This window comes from Malus sylvestris, chromosome 15, assembly GCF_916048215.2.
Source record: "Malus sylvestris chromosome 15, drMalSylv7.2, whole genome shotgun sequence".
Lineage (NCBI taxonomy): Eukaryota > Viridiplantae > Streptophyta > Magnoliopsida > Rosales > Rosaceae > Malus > Malus sylvestris.
Genome location: NC_062274.1, coordinates 39,174,725 through 39,192,209, shown reverse-complemented (window position 1 = coordinate 39,192,209; position 17,485 = coordinate 39,174,725). Strand labels below are relative to the sequence as shown.

At 38.4% G+C, this 17,485-nt stretch overlaps 1 long non-coding RNA gene across 8 annotated transcripts; it reads right to left on the bottom strand.

Annotated features, from left to right (window-relative positions):
• Positions 1-8,264: 8,264 nt before the first annotated feature.
• Positions 8,265-17,229, bottom strand: LOC126605270 (uncharacterized). Of its 8 annotated transcripts, none has more exons than XR_007616887.1 (4): positions 16,629-17,229; positions 16,315-16,452; positions 15,650-15,741; positions 8,265-8,466 (listed from the first exon to the last, which is right to left on the bottom strand). It is a non-coding gene; the product is annotated as an uncharacterized LOC126605270 (long non-coding RNA). The 8 variants fall into 8 exon arrangements; XR_007616886.1 differs by lacking the exon at positions 15,650-15,741 and adding an exon at positions 9,347-9,438; XR_007616888.1 differs by lacking the exons at positions 15,650-15,741; positions 16,315-16,452 and adding exons at positions 9,347-9,438; positions 10,024-10,161.
• Positions 17,230-17,485: the final 256 nt, after the last annotated feature.

Sequence of the window (17,485 nt, the reverse complement as noted above, 5' to 3'; positions counted from 1 at the left end):
AGCATAATGTGAAATATTTTAACACTCAAATTAAAACCCTATGATTTTAGTATGTGTAAGTAGGGATCGTTTAAGGACGGGGATTAGAAGGAATGCTAATCTACTCAATTTAAACTTTCAAACGCTAAACTAGACTCAAAAATAGAAAACTAGACTCTTATGACTCAAAACTGACCAAATTGACTCAAAACAGCAAAACTAAGTTAAAAAGACTCAAAACAACTACTAAAGAGTGATTTGGATGAATTCTAAACTAACTTGACTCAAAATACTAAATGGGGACAGATTTGAACGAAATTAACTAAACTAAGACACCAAATAAGAACTGAGGGTTTTTTTTTGACGAATTCGACAAAACTAAGTAAATTGCAGCAAACAAAGTAAGTTAAAATGAAATTAAGGTGAACTCAAGGGTGAAAAGCTAGTTAGAGGGTCCTTCTCCACACATGAAATATATGCACATAAATTGATTTCCAGTATTGTTTCTTTAAACCATGAATTACAATGCCCCAAATTAATTGTGAATGCACTAATTATAAGCATTGACAAGGCATCACAACCAAATTCATTGAATTGAATGGACAACGCATCACAAGCAAATTATTCTTCTCAAGTTCCCTATATGAAGAACATGATAGAGATACATTTAAAGATCATTAAGTTCAATGAAAATTATAAGCATTGACAAGGCTATCGTAACTATGAACTGCATGATACTCCTGCCAAGAATCTACTTAACACGATTATAAGTTTACAATGATTAGGTGAAATTCCCTTATAATCTAGCATCAAATCCTTGCAGGCAAATTAAGTATGCATCATCAATCAACACACAAGAATAAGTTCTCAATACTGCAGATAAGTAAATCACATTCATGTTTTACGAAACAATAACTGAAGGTAATCAATTCATATAAAACATATGTCCATGGTTTCGAATTCACCTCTAACTAAGAAAGCCTTAGTTACACATGTTCATAACAATTGAAAAGCAAACTGAATAAACATTGAAACTAAAACGAGGGAAGAAAGAACTCTTAGAACTCCAATGGTTAGAGGTGGCTTGCGGCACAAGGTCCTCCTCCTCTAATGGAATCCACGGCAAAGCTTTCTTCTTCTCCCAGGGTGCAGTTGAATGTGTTTCTGAATTATATGGGTGGTGCTACGAAATTTGGCTGAAAATATGTATATAAAGGCACGGCAAACCCTTGGGAAATTAGACTAGGGTTAGAAATCAGCATAAATAAAGGATTAGGGCCTTAAGGTGCGGCACAAAGCTTGGGCCTCAAGAAAAGGGTCATAGCCTTATTAATTTTTGAAAAGGCTTTACACAATCCAAATCCACAAGGAAAAAGGCCAATTAAATCAGAATCCAAGAGGGAAAATGGGTAAGGAGGTGCGGCAAGAATTGGAGGGAAAAGGAATGGAGTGCAAGGCAAGGCAATGCCTTCTAGAAGGGAATGGCGCCATATTTTTAGGGTTTCTAGAAACAATGTGTTTTGTGGCAGAAATTGGGACTTTTAGAAGGGAATGCTTCTAGAAATAGCTTCTAGAAATAGATATTTAGGTCCCTTTGCAGCTGGATTTAAAGTATGATGAGATTAGGATAGGATAAGATAAGATAAGGTTAGTTTGGATAAAATAAGGTTGGATAAGGTTTTGGATAATGTTCCTTCTTCTGAGTTGATTCCTTATCTTATTTATCTTGAATTTATTTTCTTCATCTCCTTAGCATATTCCTAGCCTTTTGAACTTAAAAAACGTCCATCCACCTTGCTCCATACATGTGTTATCCATTTGATGCCCAAAACTGCTCCAAAATGCACTTTCTTGCCAACTTTGTCATTTGGACCTACAAACAAATGAAAATAGCTTAAAACACTATAATAAGTAAGAACTAACAACATAAATGCAAGAAAACAAGCTAACTAACTATAATAAGTAAGAACTAACAACATAAATGCAAGAAAACAAGCTAACTAAGTCGCATAAATATGCTCCTATCACCGTAACAAGACAACCATCCCTAAGGGAAACTCTGATCCGTCCGGTGTCATTGGTTCAGCTGAGTGCCGTACCCCTACCGAGTTAAGGGCAGTTGAGAATCTTGGCGTAGCGTCATAGTACGCAGAAGAATCTTACCTAGCTTCTTTCTTAGCTTGTTAGCTTTGTAAGTTTGTTTTCCCCAAAGACGACGTCTACTTTATCCGTCCCGGAGTCTTCAAAGTTGTTAGCAAGACGGTTGCAGGCGAATCTTTTAGCCTCGCTATTCCGGTCTTAGCCAACATTTACAATTACTTGAGTGTTGTTTTGAACTCGGCAAGCACTAAAGATCGTGATGCAATACTTCCCTACCACTATGTGTATGGCTGGTTGGGTGAGTACTTTGGCACTTATTTTTCTTTGTCGACTTTAGACAAGTCAGGGCCTTCTTCGTTGACTTCAATCAAGTTGGGGCCTTTGATGATGAAGTATTCTGGCATGTTTTCCGTGAAGAACCTTGATGATTCACAAGCGCAAGTGCTGTACAAAAGTTATGAAGGCTTAAAGATGGACCATCTAGCGAGAGTCGACCCGATGCGGCGAGTCATCACAGATGATTTGCATCTTTGCTTCTCAGACTTGTCTTATCTTATAAGTCTTCACTCGGGGTATGTTTCTTTAAGGCAATGAGACTGATGCATTGTTCAACAGTACAGTTCCTATCGTTTCAGCAGGCAATTTAGTTTTGTTCAACATGTGCCAGGCAAGCTGAAGGAAAATGCCCAGTTAGAAAGGAAGTTTCATGTATGTCATGATATGCATAAGGCCTGATATCGCATATGCTGTGAGCATTACTAATCGATATCAATCTAACCCATGATTACAACATTGGGCAGCTGTCAAGACGATCCTTAAGTACTTAAGAAGAACTAAGAACATGTTCCTCGTTTATGGACAAGCATTTTGAATGGTGGGGCCTATATAGACGTAGATTTCCAATCTAACGTCGATGATAGAAGTTCTAACTCTGGATATGTGTTCACTCTGAATGGTGGGGTTGCCAGCTGGAAAAGTAAAAAACAAGATGTAATTGCTGATTCCACGATAAAGGTTGAATATGTTGCAGCTGAAGTCGGCAAAGAAGCATTTTGGATGAAGAAGTTATTACTGAACTTGGAGTGGTTCCAACCATTACATCACTAGTAACTTTGTACTATGATAATAGTGGGACGATAGCATAAGCCAAGGAACCCAGCGCTTATCAAAAGAACAAGCATTTTGATAGACGCTTTAACATCATTAGAAGATATGCTGCCGAGGGGAAAGTCAACATCCTCCAGGTTGCCTTAGCCAATAACATAGCAGATCCATTGATGAAGCTAATGTATCAAATCCAACTTGACTGCCATATGGAAAAGATGGGTATTGTATACATGGGAAGGTGACTTTGAGTGTAAGTGGGAGATTGTTGGAAGTATGCCCACAAAGCCGCTCATTTGATGTAATAGCGTTTGGAATACTTATTGTGTTAAACTATTATATGTTTAATGAAGGACAAAGCTTATTGTTAATAACTTATTGTATTATGTGTTTAAGCAATAAGGGAATCCAAGGAATGTATTTAATCTACGAGAGAAGTGATCTAAGTAAGTTAGATTAACGAGGCCTTTCTTTTTTTATGTTCATTCCTAAAACGTTCCTAGCCATAGGATTGCCAATTGGACATTGACAATCCGCTAAGGTTAGTATGTGTTATGTAAACTCAAGCGTGAGTATGACCAGTCTCAAGTCATTTAGTGTGGGACACTGAGACAAACACATAGGTGCTAAAAAAAGGTAATCAAGTACATTGAACTATGACAAAAAAAGAGTTTGAACATACATGTCATGTAATAACTCGTAAGTTGCAATATGCAAAGTAGTCCTTTGACTTGAGGCATCATAGATGTCTAATGGTTAGGTCCCTGATCTTTGATCATGTCAAAGGTATTCCATCAAGAGTGTCCACGACATTGTTGGGGTCAAGCTATCTAGTAATGTAGGCATATGAATGCACAACAAGGGATCTCTAACCATCCATGGTGGAGAGAGAGTACTCTGAGATATGATTTGAGGGTCTTTGGCCAAAGCATATGAATTCAATTGAATCATATAAAGAAGTATCACATTGGATAGTAGACATGAAACAAACTATCACTCAAACAATGTGATCAAGAGTATTGTATTAGAGAAGGACTGTATTGTATTGTAATTGTAACTGGATTGGTTCTCCAACCACTTTTACTTAGCTTGGGTAGCCATGACATACTGCTAGGTGTCACTCATGGGTTGTGGAAGCCCTGAAGATTAGTAAACACTAATCTTCATCAAACGGAGAATTGAAATGTAGTTTCAATTCACAATCGATCGTTAAGAGTAACAATCACCCACTGCTTTGCTAATTGGAACCTAATGGATCATACACCGAGTAAGGATGAAAGTGAAGAAATATAAATGAGATGGATAAGCAATTAAATGGTTTAGTTAAGAATGGTGAAGATTAATTAATTAGTTAATTAATTATAGGAAAGGTTTGTATTGGGCTTTCAAGTTAGTTTCAGGTCTCGGGGCCCAAAAAGGGTTTTGGTCCATAAGGCCCATTATGTTTAAGCTTTATGACAACTAAAACAAAATGGGCAATTAGCCCAATAACTAAAGGATGGCCGAGAATAGGCTGCGTGGTAGTGAACTTGGCATAATTGTAAGTTTGCCACTCAAATGTGAGGTCCTATAAAAGGAACTTTATAGCCATTCTCTCATTAAAGGGTTTTCTTTGAGGCAAAAGAAAAAACTCTTTCTGTCTTTGTCTTCCAAAGAGGCCAGCCACACTTAGAGAAAAATAGCTAGCAATCTTCCTTCCTCTAAGTCATCGATTTCACCTTCACAACTCATCCTTGGTGAGGAGACTTAGAGATACCAAACTTTTGGTATTTTGGGAGTTCATCTCCTCAAATCCTCAAAAGAGCAAAGGATAAGCAAAGAGGCAAACATCCAAGGAGCAAAGAAGGTGACTTGAAGGCCCTCCACTTGGGTAAATCCCTTGTGTAAGCAAGGATGAGCTTCAAGGGTAATAAAACTCAAACTCTCTCTTCTCTTTAATTTGTTAAAGAGTCTTTTGGTTCACCATTCACTAGGCTTTGAACGTCATGGGTTTTAAATTGTTTTTGAATGCATGCCTACTTTAAAGTGTTATTCGTTTGCTTATGTGTTCAAATGTTCTCACATTTTCTTAGCTAGGACAAATTATTCCTTTAGTTTGGTGATCTGCTTGACACTTTGAACTGCTTGAGGAACCCACGTAAGGGTGTAAGTGGGAGTGCGGTGAGCTACTCCTAGACATTCTCCAAGTATTACGTTATCCTTGGACGTTTCGTCGTGTGTTCTCCTGAGGCTTGGTTTGGAGCATTGCAAGCCTCATCGGCATGACAGAAAGCGGTGAGGCATGATTGCCACAACTGGGAACCATGGTGCAATATTGAGGGATGCCATGAGCTGCAGAATCGGTAGACGCAGTTATGAGTTACAGAGCAATAGGCACAGTTGTGAGCGCGGTGCTTGGGCCAAGTGGTGTGCAACATGAAGAATTAGACCACTAGGTCTGCGGTGCTCGGTTATTAGCGATGTATTAGAGCTAATAATCTAAAGTAATGAGAACATGACTTGCCCCCGGTTCTTGGTGGTTAGATTGGTGTGTCCTTCTAGTACCCGTTTACCCTCGGCATGCCATTAGGCTGAGTTGCTGCGCTTGTTGGAACAGAAGTGATCTTTGCATCTGCCAGTGTATGTGGGGTAGTTCCATCAGCTCGATCTTGTCAGTGAAAGGTGAGCTGTTCATGCAAACTACGTCATTTTGAAGTGCATTGTCGATGGTTTCAATACGCTGAAATTCACGCAATTGCTCTTGTAGACATGTAAATTTCATTGCATAAAAATGATGCATCACAAAGCTCCACATGGCATATGAATCATTACAAATGGACAAGGCATTAATAACATGTGGAACAAATCAAGCAAAGGAAGTACAAAACCTTCCTAAAAGTCAGCAAAAGGGAGAAAATCCCTCTTAAAATCGGCAAATGACCCAAAGTGCTCCTAAAACAAGAAAAAAAACTAAAATATCTTCACAAAATGATGTGGTAAAAACTAACACATAAATTAAACCCTATTAAGATAGTTGTAGTACGCGTAAGTAGGGATCGTTCTAGGCTGAGGATTAGTTAGGGATGCTAATCAACACAAACTAAACCTAAAAATTGAAAACTAGACTCTAAAATAGAAAACTAAACTCAAACTACTCAAAATAGGCTAAACTGACTCAAAACACATAAACTAAGTTAAATTGGCTCAAAACAAGAACTAGGGGTAATTTGGACGAAAATTGAATACAAAAATACTCAAAACAATAAAAAGAAACCAAATTGGACAGATTCTAACTAAAAACACGAAATATAAAGGGGGAGTTGGTTTTTGACGAATTTAAGACTAAAACTAAACAGATTAAAGACTCTAAATAACTTTGGACGAAATTGGTGATTTAATGGGTGAATGGCTAGCTAGAGGGTTCATCTCCACACATGACACATATGCATACAAATCGATTTCCAGTTACTTTTCCTATAAACCATGAATAACAATGCCCCAAATTAATCGTGAAAAACACAAATTAACTTTCAGATTTTCCTAAATTCATTGAATTAGACTCAGCGACGCAACCAAATTATTCTTATCAAGTTCCTTATATGAACATCATGATAGAGATACATATCAAAGATCATTAAGTTCTATGAAAATCATAAGCATTGACAAGACATTCGTAACTAAGAACTACATCATACTCCTGCCAAGAATTCACTTAACGACTAGTGACTTTTACTACTTGTGAATATAAGTTCATAACGATTAGGTGAAATTCCCTTATATTCTAGCATCAAATTCATGCATGCAAACTAAGTAGGCCTCCTTAATCAACACACAAGAACAAGTTATCAATCAAACAGATAAGTAAATTGCATTCACGATTTATGAAATCATAACTGGAAGTAATCAATTCATATCAAATATATGTTCATGGCTTTGAATTCTCCTCTAACTAAAACAAAATTAGTTCCACATGTTCATCATAATTGAAAACCAAATTAAACTAAACATTGGACTAAAACTAAGGATAGAAAGAACCCAGAAACGCTTCAGCACTCCAATGGCAGATTTGGCACAATCCTTGGTTGCAAGGCACATAATGCCACTACTTAGAAGCAAGAACCAGGGATTCCATATGCTTGTACCAATTTCAAACTCCACAGATTGAACACATAACAACCAAGATAAAAGTTTAAGGGTTGTAATGGGGCTAAGGGTATTGGCTAACAAAGAAAGATCAAAGATAAACAAAGGTTCTTAAAGTGATAGTAAGCAAAGTAATGAAATCAACACTTAGAATTCACTTTTGAATGCAACAACTAACGTTTAAACACAAAGAGAATATTCACATAACACTTTTGGCCAAATTGAAACTTTTGGACCCTTCTTCAACAACCAATACTTGTGAGTTCATTCTCACTTATTTCTCAATTCTTTTGCTTTCTTTTTTCAACTTTTTCTTCATTTTTTTTTCTTTCTTTCATGTTTTTTTTCTTTTTTTCTTCTTCTTCTTTCATTGGAAATAACCTTCCCCCACACATGTTTTTCTGCATAATGTTGATCAAAAGGAATTCCCTCTAAGTCATGCTCCACTATTCTTTAAGAACAAGGGTATGGATAGTCCTATTCTAGGCTAGGTAAGGATAATATGGCTAACAAAGAAAATAGGCTAAATAAGGCTCAAAGGGGTTAAACCTACAAAACATATGCAAGGGAATAAGGCTTTTTGGCTTTGGTGGTAACTACTAAACAACTTCATCTTGTTATATGCACTCAATTTTAAGCTTTGAATGAAAACGCATTATAAGTAGCAACCAAGCAAAGAAACAATGAGATCATGCAACGACTTTAGAAAACAAAAACATCATAGATTAATAACTCTCCAAATAAAGTTTAGGCTCTAGTCTCTCAGGGTTGTAGCGTTAGTTTGAGTTCCTTCCTTCAAGCATGTTACAAAAACTGATTTTTTTTCTCTTTTGTTATTACATGTGAATTCTTAAACGTCAACTACAACCAAGCATTAACCAAAGAGCATATCAAACTTCCACCCATGTTTGTAGCTTTCTTTAATAGTCATGCAATTAAAACCCCAATCCTCATCATTGTGTTGGAATGACACACCCCGTCCCGAAGGAGGGCGTGCTGGCCGTCACGTGAGAGTGACGTAACCATTTACATAGTTCAGAAGCTTTAAAAAAAAATTTCCAATTACTAAGATGACACACCCGAGGGTGAGTCCTACTTTTGTGAATTCTGTCAGAACACCGTTGGATTCCTCGTGGCCACCAAAGCTCTGCTAACTTGAACCTGGAGGGGCGCAAAACAAAATTGAGTGGGTCAGTAAAACAAAGTTTTTCGAAAACTTTTCATTTAAAATATTTCTAACCCCTCATCGTAAAACCTGTATACTTTCCCAGAAAATAGCATATATATAAACATATATATAAGCAAAAATCTCAAATCTCAAACCTTTAACACTTTTCAGAAAAATATATATATAACCATATGAAATCTCAAAACTTGAATCCCAAATCTTTAACATTTTTCAAGAAAAACATGCCATGCCATAAATCAAAATATAAATCAGGTGAAATAAGGAATCAATCGGAGACCCTGCAGTTGGTCCTATACGATCAATTCAACAGCTCAAAATCCCACTATGCCGGAGTCACCACCGTGACCTGTACGGCCCTACTCTGCACATCACTCGGAACTACGTAAGGTAGTCTATACGATGAAAGGTGTAAAAATACGCTCTAGTGCTTCTCTCATCAATCATCAGCGCGCATAACTAAGATCACCCACTAGTCGGAATCACGCCTAGTGATCTATACGACTAGCATATCGGAACCCTCACATGGTCTGTACGACATCCACCTACTTGGATCCAAGGCGAGCGTGCGGTGTGGTGAATAAAATAAGCACTAACACCTAGGGTGCAGGTTATGAGCTTGAAACATCTTATCAACAATCAATTAAATGAATAATGAACTCACCTGACTTACCTGTGCCTCCACAGCACCATGCAACATGTATGCATCATATATCAATCATATAACTCATATGAAATTCACATTTTCCAAATAATTCTATGCATGGCATTTTCAAAACATAATTTCGTATAAATTCATCTTCTGGGAAAAATTTATAGTATAAAGGTAATACGAAAACAAAACTGCCCACTCACCTGGAGTTCGCTCAACAACTCCCTAGCACCACACATCAAGGCGTCATGAAGATTAGCGCCTAGAACAATAATCAAACCCAACCTCAGAAATCCTGCTGATAGAATACATAACTTATATAAGACACGTCACTACGTAGTTCGATCCGGATGATCTGCAATTCAGATTTCAAATCCGAAACTTCCAGAGGTCCACAATATACCTCTAGGACAACATCCTAAAATTTCGTTACCATCCAACGGTCGGATCTCCGTCAATTTCCAAAACTAAGTGACGGTTAACATTCTATTTTATGAACTTACAATTCCAATTCCGGAATATCCGTAAATCGGATTCCCAATCCGTAAGTTCCTATAATCCTCAAATATTACGTATTACAACGTATCAAAGTTTGATGACGATCCAACGGTCGGATCGTCAATTCACATTTTCACCTAACCCCGAATCGTAACCAACTTAGGTTCAATTATTCAATTTACGTCCATCAATTATCAAAACAGAACCTAGAACCTTAATCACAAGCTAATAATGACATTGGCGGCCATTGGCCACGCGCCGCCGCGCGGGCCGCCGCGGGTGGCGGTTGGCCGCCCCCGGCTCGCCGGAAAATTCAACTATTTCCAAAAATTACCAAAATTTGCAGATTTGAAGATCGCAATGAGTAGAACAACTTTCATACCTGAGACCAAGGCCAATTTGGCCTGGAAGTGCTTCAATTTCACCAAAACCGTGAAGAACCCTAGAATTTGGGTGTTTCCAATTCGACCTTCAAACTTGTTCCAACGCCTCAATTACCTCTTGGGCTTTGTTCTAGGTCCTAAAGGAATGCTAAAGGTGTTAGTAATTGAAAGAAAACATTTTAAAATTTGGAGAATTTAAACAAAAGGGTCGCGGCACCCGTAGGGGTGTTCTTCGCGAAATCACAACGAAATTCAATGATTCTTGGGGTGAAACGTAAAGAGGGAAGGCCTAGATGATGATTAGGAGTGGTACCTTGACTCAATTCGTCGGAAATTTGGACAGAAATGGCGAAAACCCGCCGATTTGGAAGCTTGGGTCGCGCGGGTCAAGGGTGACCCATTCCTCCTGTTCCCCCGCGCACCACTCTCCCTCCTTTCCGTCCCCTGATTGGTCAGCTTCTTCCTCTCCCTTCTTCTGGTTTGCTCTCACCTTCTTCTTCTCCGATTGGGCATTTCTGCCCAGTCTCTTCTTCTTTTCTGTTTTCTGTTTCTTCTTCTCATACACATACACACACCAAAAACCTTTCCCTCATCCCAGCCATCCATTTCATTCATCAATAAATCTGGGCCGTCCAATTTCATAAAAGAATTTCTATATTTTACTAAAATTATAATTCCTTAAAATTCCAAATTTCAAACGTTAATAACTTCTTCGATATAACTCCAAATCACGAACCGTCTGCGCCCACACGTCCGTAACGACGAGTACTACGAGGATATGTCAAGAAAACAAATCTTAGATGGCACGACACAACGATTAACCTCGAATGATGTGCGTGCCTCGAAGGGCATTTTTGTAAAATCCTTTATTAAAACTTTAAAAATTCTTAAAATTAGGGACGGGCTGTCACAATCTACCCACCTTACAGAAATTTCGTCCTCGAAATTTACACAATCTTTACAATCCATCAATATCCATGAAACAGCCCGAAACACATCTCTCTCATTCGATTCTTTGACTTTCAAGTAGTTTCTTCCACTGAAAGATTCCTCCAAAAATTTTCACCAAACTCAGAGTCTTGAATATCATCCGTCCCCAATTCTAACAATTTCGAAACACAAGACATAGCTTTCCACGGCCTTATGGCGTTACTCTAGGGAACAAACTGAAGGAACCAACATACCCAAGAAGTTTAACAGATCCCAATCTCCTTTTTCCATAAAACAAATAAATGACTGTTGCGCTTATCTGGAAAGGTTGATGTTCTCATACTGAAGTAACATGCGCTGACGTCACAAGTCAATCAATTATTATTCAAACTCCAACCTAACTATTTGGTATACGAGGAAGCTTGTCCATGAAATCCATAGTAATATTCTCCCATTTCCGCCGTGGAATGGGAAATGACTACATTATTCCAAAAGACTTATTTCTTTCTGCTTTAACCTGATGACTGATGATACGCCTACTAACATACTTCGCTGTTCCTCTTTTCATACCCGTCAATAGTACATGAACGAATGGTATGATAAATCTTAGTACTTTTGGGATGCATTGTAGAAGTGGAATAATGTACATCGTCAAAATTGCTTTATTTAATTCCACACCATTAGGCATAAACACTTTGTTCCCTTGCATAAGCTTGCCATCTGATTCTCTAACTCTAAGGTCCTTCTTTATCCCGTTATTCCTTGCTTTAAATAAATTCTTGAATTTCTTCGTCAAACGCTTGAGTATCGAGTACGATCTACCAAATGGGTCCAACTTAGAAATTAGCAAGTAAGGCTTCTTCTCGATTTTTGATACTCAACTTTACTCCAGTAGATTTCAAATCCACAAGAAGATGAACATAGCAAGCATACCAAGCATTAATTCTCACTGGGGTCTTCCTACTAAATGCATCAGCCACAACATTAGCTTGACCACCCTCGTCACACAATCATAATCACTAAGCAACTCATTCCACCTTTGTTGCCTAAGATTAAGATACCTCTGAATAAACAGATATTGGGTACTCTTTTGATTTGTAACAATCATGCACTTTTCTTCCCATAAAGACAATGTCTCCAAATTCTCAAAGCAAAGATGATAGCTGCTAATTCCAAATTATAATTAGGGTAATTCATCTTATGAGATCCCAATGGCCATGAAGCATAGGCAATCATCCTACCATGTTGCATCAACGCGCATTCAAGAACATTCAAAGAAGTATTACTATAGACCACGTAATTACCACTATCGTTTGGGAGTGCGAAAACAGATGCATGAGTGAGGGAATACTTTACTTGCTGAAGCTCTACTCACAATTTTTCATCCCACTCAAACTTAACCTCTTTTCTCATCAATCTCGCCAAGGGCGAAGCAATAATTAAAATCTTGGACGAACTATCGACAATATCCTGCTAATCCGAGAAAACTCTGAACCTCAGTCACGGTTCGCAATTGTTCCAAATTCTCAATCGTTGCTACTCTTTTAAGAATCCACTTGAATACCTTAAGTAGATATAATTAATTTATCCAACATTAGCATTTGCTAAACTTAGCATACATCAACGTTCCTTCAATCTTTGCAACACCAACTTTAAATATCTAGCATGCACTGCTCTAATCTTATCAATCTCGTCAATGGCAACAACAACAAACCGATCTAGATATCACTGGAATACTTCCTTCAGTAAGCTCATAAAAGTAGCAGGTGCATTTGTCACTCCGTATGGCATCCCAACTTGAAATGACCATAACGAGTCCTGGATTCAGTCTTATGGACATCCCCACTGTTAATCTTCAACTAATATCATTCAGACCTCAAGTCAATCTCAGAAAGTACCCAGGCGCCTCAGAGCTGATCAAATAATCATTAATACACAACAATGGATAACAGCTCTCAATCGTTACCCGATTCAATTACCTAATATCAATGCCTAGCCTTAATGTCCACTTTCTTCCTCACAAATAAACCGGAGCTTTTCCAATGTGATATAATAAGTTGAATGGAACTTTTAACTCAACCTGAACCAATTTCTAACATAGGATTTGTACCTAAAAACAATTCAATAATGGAACCCACATCTCTGCCTGGCGGCAATCTAGGTAAGTCATCTGGGAATACACCAAGAAAATGTCTAACCATCTTTACATCTTCCATACTATTAGGATCAACATCATTTAGCACCATATGAACTCAATATCTTGGCAGCCTTTTGATAACAATCTTCTTTGCTCTCTCAACAGGAATAATGGCATAACTCACTCCACTTTACTTACCCCCAAAAGTAACCTCTGGTCATCCAGGTCAACAAAAATTAACTGATTCCCCATAGCAATCTAGCTTGACACAATTATACTGCACCCACTGGTGCCAAAAAAATCACCTCAAAATCCATAATATCCAACGGAATAAAATTCACCGACATGACATTTTTCACCATCACTGGACACCCTTAATAAACCAAATCAACATAAAGTGCCTTACTTGTTTACTTACTTAACGAATCCAACAAATAAGTTATAAATATTACGGTCTGCAGCCCGCAATACAAATAACTCACTGTTGTCTCGATAACTAAGTAACAATTTCCTGAGGGGTGTAATATTATCATCTTGTTCTTCCTTAGAAATACATAAATACGCCTCGATCGTGCTCCAACATTACTTTCTTTGGCAACATCGACCATAATAAGAAATATATCAGCCGGAGTCAGCTAGAATGACCTGTACGACTGAGTCTACAACTCGACCATCCATGCTAGCACATAAGTCGGAGTCACATATAGTGACCTGTACGACTTACTCGTCAATATTTCCAAGTGATATGTTAAGGAAGACTATTGGGTAACAACTGATTCCAGGGACAATTCATACCTCTATGTCCCATCCGTCCACATGAACACATTCACTGATTCCCACACTCTCCAAAGTGTCTAATATTATACCTATGGCACAAAGGTACATTTCCCTTACTCGAGTCACCTTGTCTTTAAGATCTGGGATCACCCGTAAATCTATCACTTCGCCTCGGACCAGTGGCACTAAAACCTCAGTTGGAAGAATTAGTTCTAACTTCACTTCTTTTGAAGCTCTGAGTCTTTCGACGTCCTTGATATGACAGATCTTTAACTTTCTCACCTTTCCTCTAATTACCATTCTTTTCTTATTCTTCTTTACTCTCGCTGATCATATTCTCAAAGTCCTCAAAGCCCAACAACATCTCGTAAACTCCTGGTAAAAAGTACAATGGATTGTGGTCGCCAAAGAACGTCACTTCTTCTTATTATCCCGCCAAAAACGACATAACACCTCGACCGGATTAGTAACAACATCCGAATGGAAACAAGGCAAGTCTGTATTCAAATTTAACTTATAATCAGTCTCAAAGGTTCCTTTAGATAATAGACTGAATCATAGTGACAATAATTTCCCCCCAAACTACTATATCAGGGAATTTAGGCTCATCCGAACTACGTGGCTCGCTATGAGGCGGTATAGTTCTGACAGAAGACACTAGGAAATTCTCAAGATGTCCAGAATTGCAACCTGGCTCTGATACCAACTGACACACCCCGTCCCGAAGGAGGGCGTGCTGGCCGTCACGTGAGAGTGACGTAACCATTTACATAGTTCAGAAGCTTTAAAAAAAAATTTCCAATTACTAAGATGACACACCCGAGGGTAAGTCCTACTTTTGTGAATTCTGTCAGAACACCGTTGGATTCCTCGTGGCCACCAAAGCTCTGCTAACTTGAACCTGGAGGGGCGCAAAACAAAATTGAGTGGGTCAGTAAAACAAAGTTTTTCGAAAACTTTTCATTTAAAATATTTCTAACCCCTCACCGTAAAACCTGTATACTTTCCCAGAAAATAGCATATATATAAACATATATATAAGCAAAAATCTCAAATCTCAAACCTTTAACACTTTTCAGAAAAATATATATATAACCATATGAAATCTCAAAACTTGAATCCCAAATCTTTAACATTTTTCAAGAAAAACATGCCATGCCATAAATCAAAATATAAATCAGGTGAAATAAGGAATCAATCGGAGACCCTGCAGTTGGTCTTATACGATCAATTCAACAGCTCAAAATCCCACTATGCCGGAGTCACCACCGTGACCTGTACGGCCCTACTCTGCACATCACTCGGAACTACGTAAGGTAGTCTATACGATGAAAGGTGTAAAAATACGCTCTAGTGCTTCTCTCATCAATCATCAGCGCGCATAACTAAGATCACCCACTAGTCGGAATCACGCCTAGTGATCTATACGACTAGCATGTCGGAACCCTCACATGGTCTGTACGACATCCACCTACTTGGATCCAAGGCGAGCGTGCGGTGTGGTGAATAAAATAAGCACTAACACCTAGGGTGCAGGTTATGAGCTTGAAACATCTTATCAACAATCAATTAAATGAATAATGAACTCACCTGACTTACCTGTGCCTCCACAGCACCATGCAACATGTATGCATCATATATCAATCATATAACTCATATGAAATTCACATTTTCCAAATAATTCTATGCATGGCATTTTCAAAACATAATTTCGTATAAATTCATCTTCTGGGAAAAATTTATAGTATAAAGGTAATACGAAAACAAAACTGCCCACTCACCTGGAGTTCGCTCAACAACTCCCTAGCACCACACATCAAGGCGTCATGAAGATTAGCGCCTAGAACAATAATCAAACCCAACCTCAGAAATCCTGCTGATAGAATACATAACTTATATAAGACACGTCACTACGTAGTTCGATCCGGATGATCTGCAATTCAGATTTCAAATCCGAAACTTCCAGAGGTCCACAATATACCTCTAGGACAACATCCTAAAATTTCGTTACCATCCAACGGTCGGATCTCCGTCAATTTCCAAAACTAAGTGACGGTTAACATTCTATTTTATGAACTTACAATTCCAATTCCGGAATATCCGTAAATCGGATTCCCAATCCGTAAGTTCCTATAATCCTCAAATATTACGTATTACAACGTATCAAAGTTTGATGACGATCCAACGGTCGGATCGTCAATTCACATTTTCACCTAACCCCGAATCGTAACCAACTTAGGTTCAATTATTCAATTTACGTCCATCAATTATCAAAACAGAACCTAGAACCTTAATCACAAGCTAATAATGACATTGGCGGCCATTGGCCACGCGCCGCCGCGGGTGGCGGTTGGCCGCCCCCGGCTCGCCGGAAAATTCAACTATTTCCAAAAATTACCAAAATTTGCAGATTTGAAGATCTCAATGAGTAGAACAACTTTCATACCTGAGACCAAGGCCAATTTGGCCTGGAAGTGCTTCAATTTCACCAAAACCGTGAAGAACCCTAGAATTTGGGTGTTTCCAATTCGACCTTCAAACTTGTTCCAACGCCTCAATTACCTCTTGGGCTTTGTTCTAGGTCCTAAAGGAATGCTAAAGGTGTTAGTAATTGAAAGAAAACATTTCAAAATTTGGAGAATTTAAACAAAAGGGTCGCGGCACCCGTAGGGGTGTTCTTCGCGAAATCACAACGAAATTCAATGATTCTTGGGGTGAAACGTAAAGAGGGAAGGCCTAGATGATGATTAGGAGTGGTACCTTGACTCAATTCGTCGGAAATTTGGACGGAAATGGCGAAAACCCGCCGATTTGGAAGCTTGGGTCGCGCGGGTCAAGGGTGACCCATTCCTCCTGTTCCCCCGCGCACCACTCTCCCTCCTTTCCGTCCCCTGATTGGTCAGCTTCTTCCTCTCCCTTCTTCTGGTTTGCTCTCACCTTCTTCTTCTCCGATTGGGCATTTCTGCCCAGTCTCTTCTTCTTTTCTGTTTTCTGTTTCTTCTTCTCATACACATACACACACCAAAAACCTTTCCCTCATCCCAGCCATCCATTTCATTCATCAATAAATCTGGGCCGTCCAATTTCATAAAAGAATTTCTATATTTTACTAAAATTATAATTCCTTAAAATTCCAAATTTCAAACGTTAATAACTTCTTCGATATAACTCCAAATCACGAACCGTCTGCGCCCACACGTCCGTAACGACGAGTACTACGAGGATATGTCAAGAAAACAAATCTTAGATGGCACGACACAACGATTAACCTCGAATGATGTGCGTGCCTCGAAGGGCATTTTTGTAAAATCCTTTATTAAAACTTTAAAAATTCTTAAAATTAGGGACGGGCTGTCACATGGAAGGTACCCTAAGACACAAACAAACACACAAAAACGACACTTTTTGGGTTTTTCAAAACTTTTTCTATTTTTTTTTTCAAATGTTCGTATTGTTCTTTCAAAACACATTAAAAGACTTCAAAACACACTAAAAACACTTAAAAATAGTGAGAGACAACTCTAGAAGTGATAGGTGATAAAATCCCATGAAAATCAATGAAAAACACTTTGTTTACCCCCCCCCCCACTTAAACCAAACATTGTCCTCAATGTTTC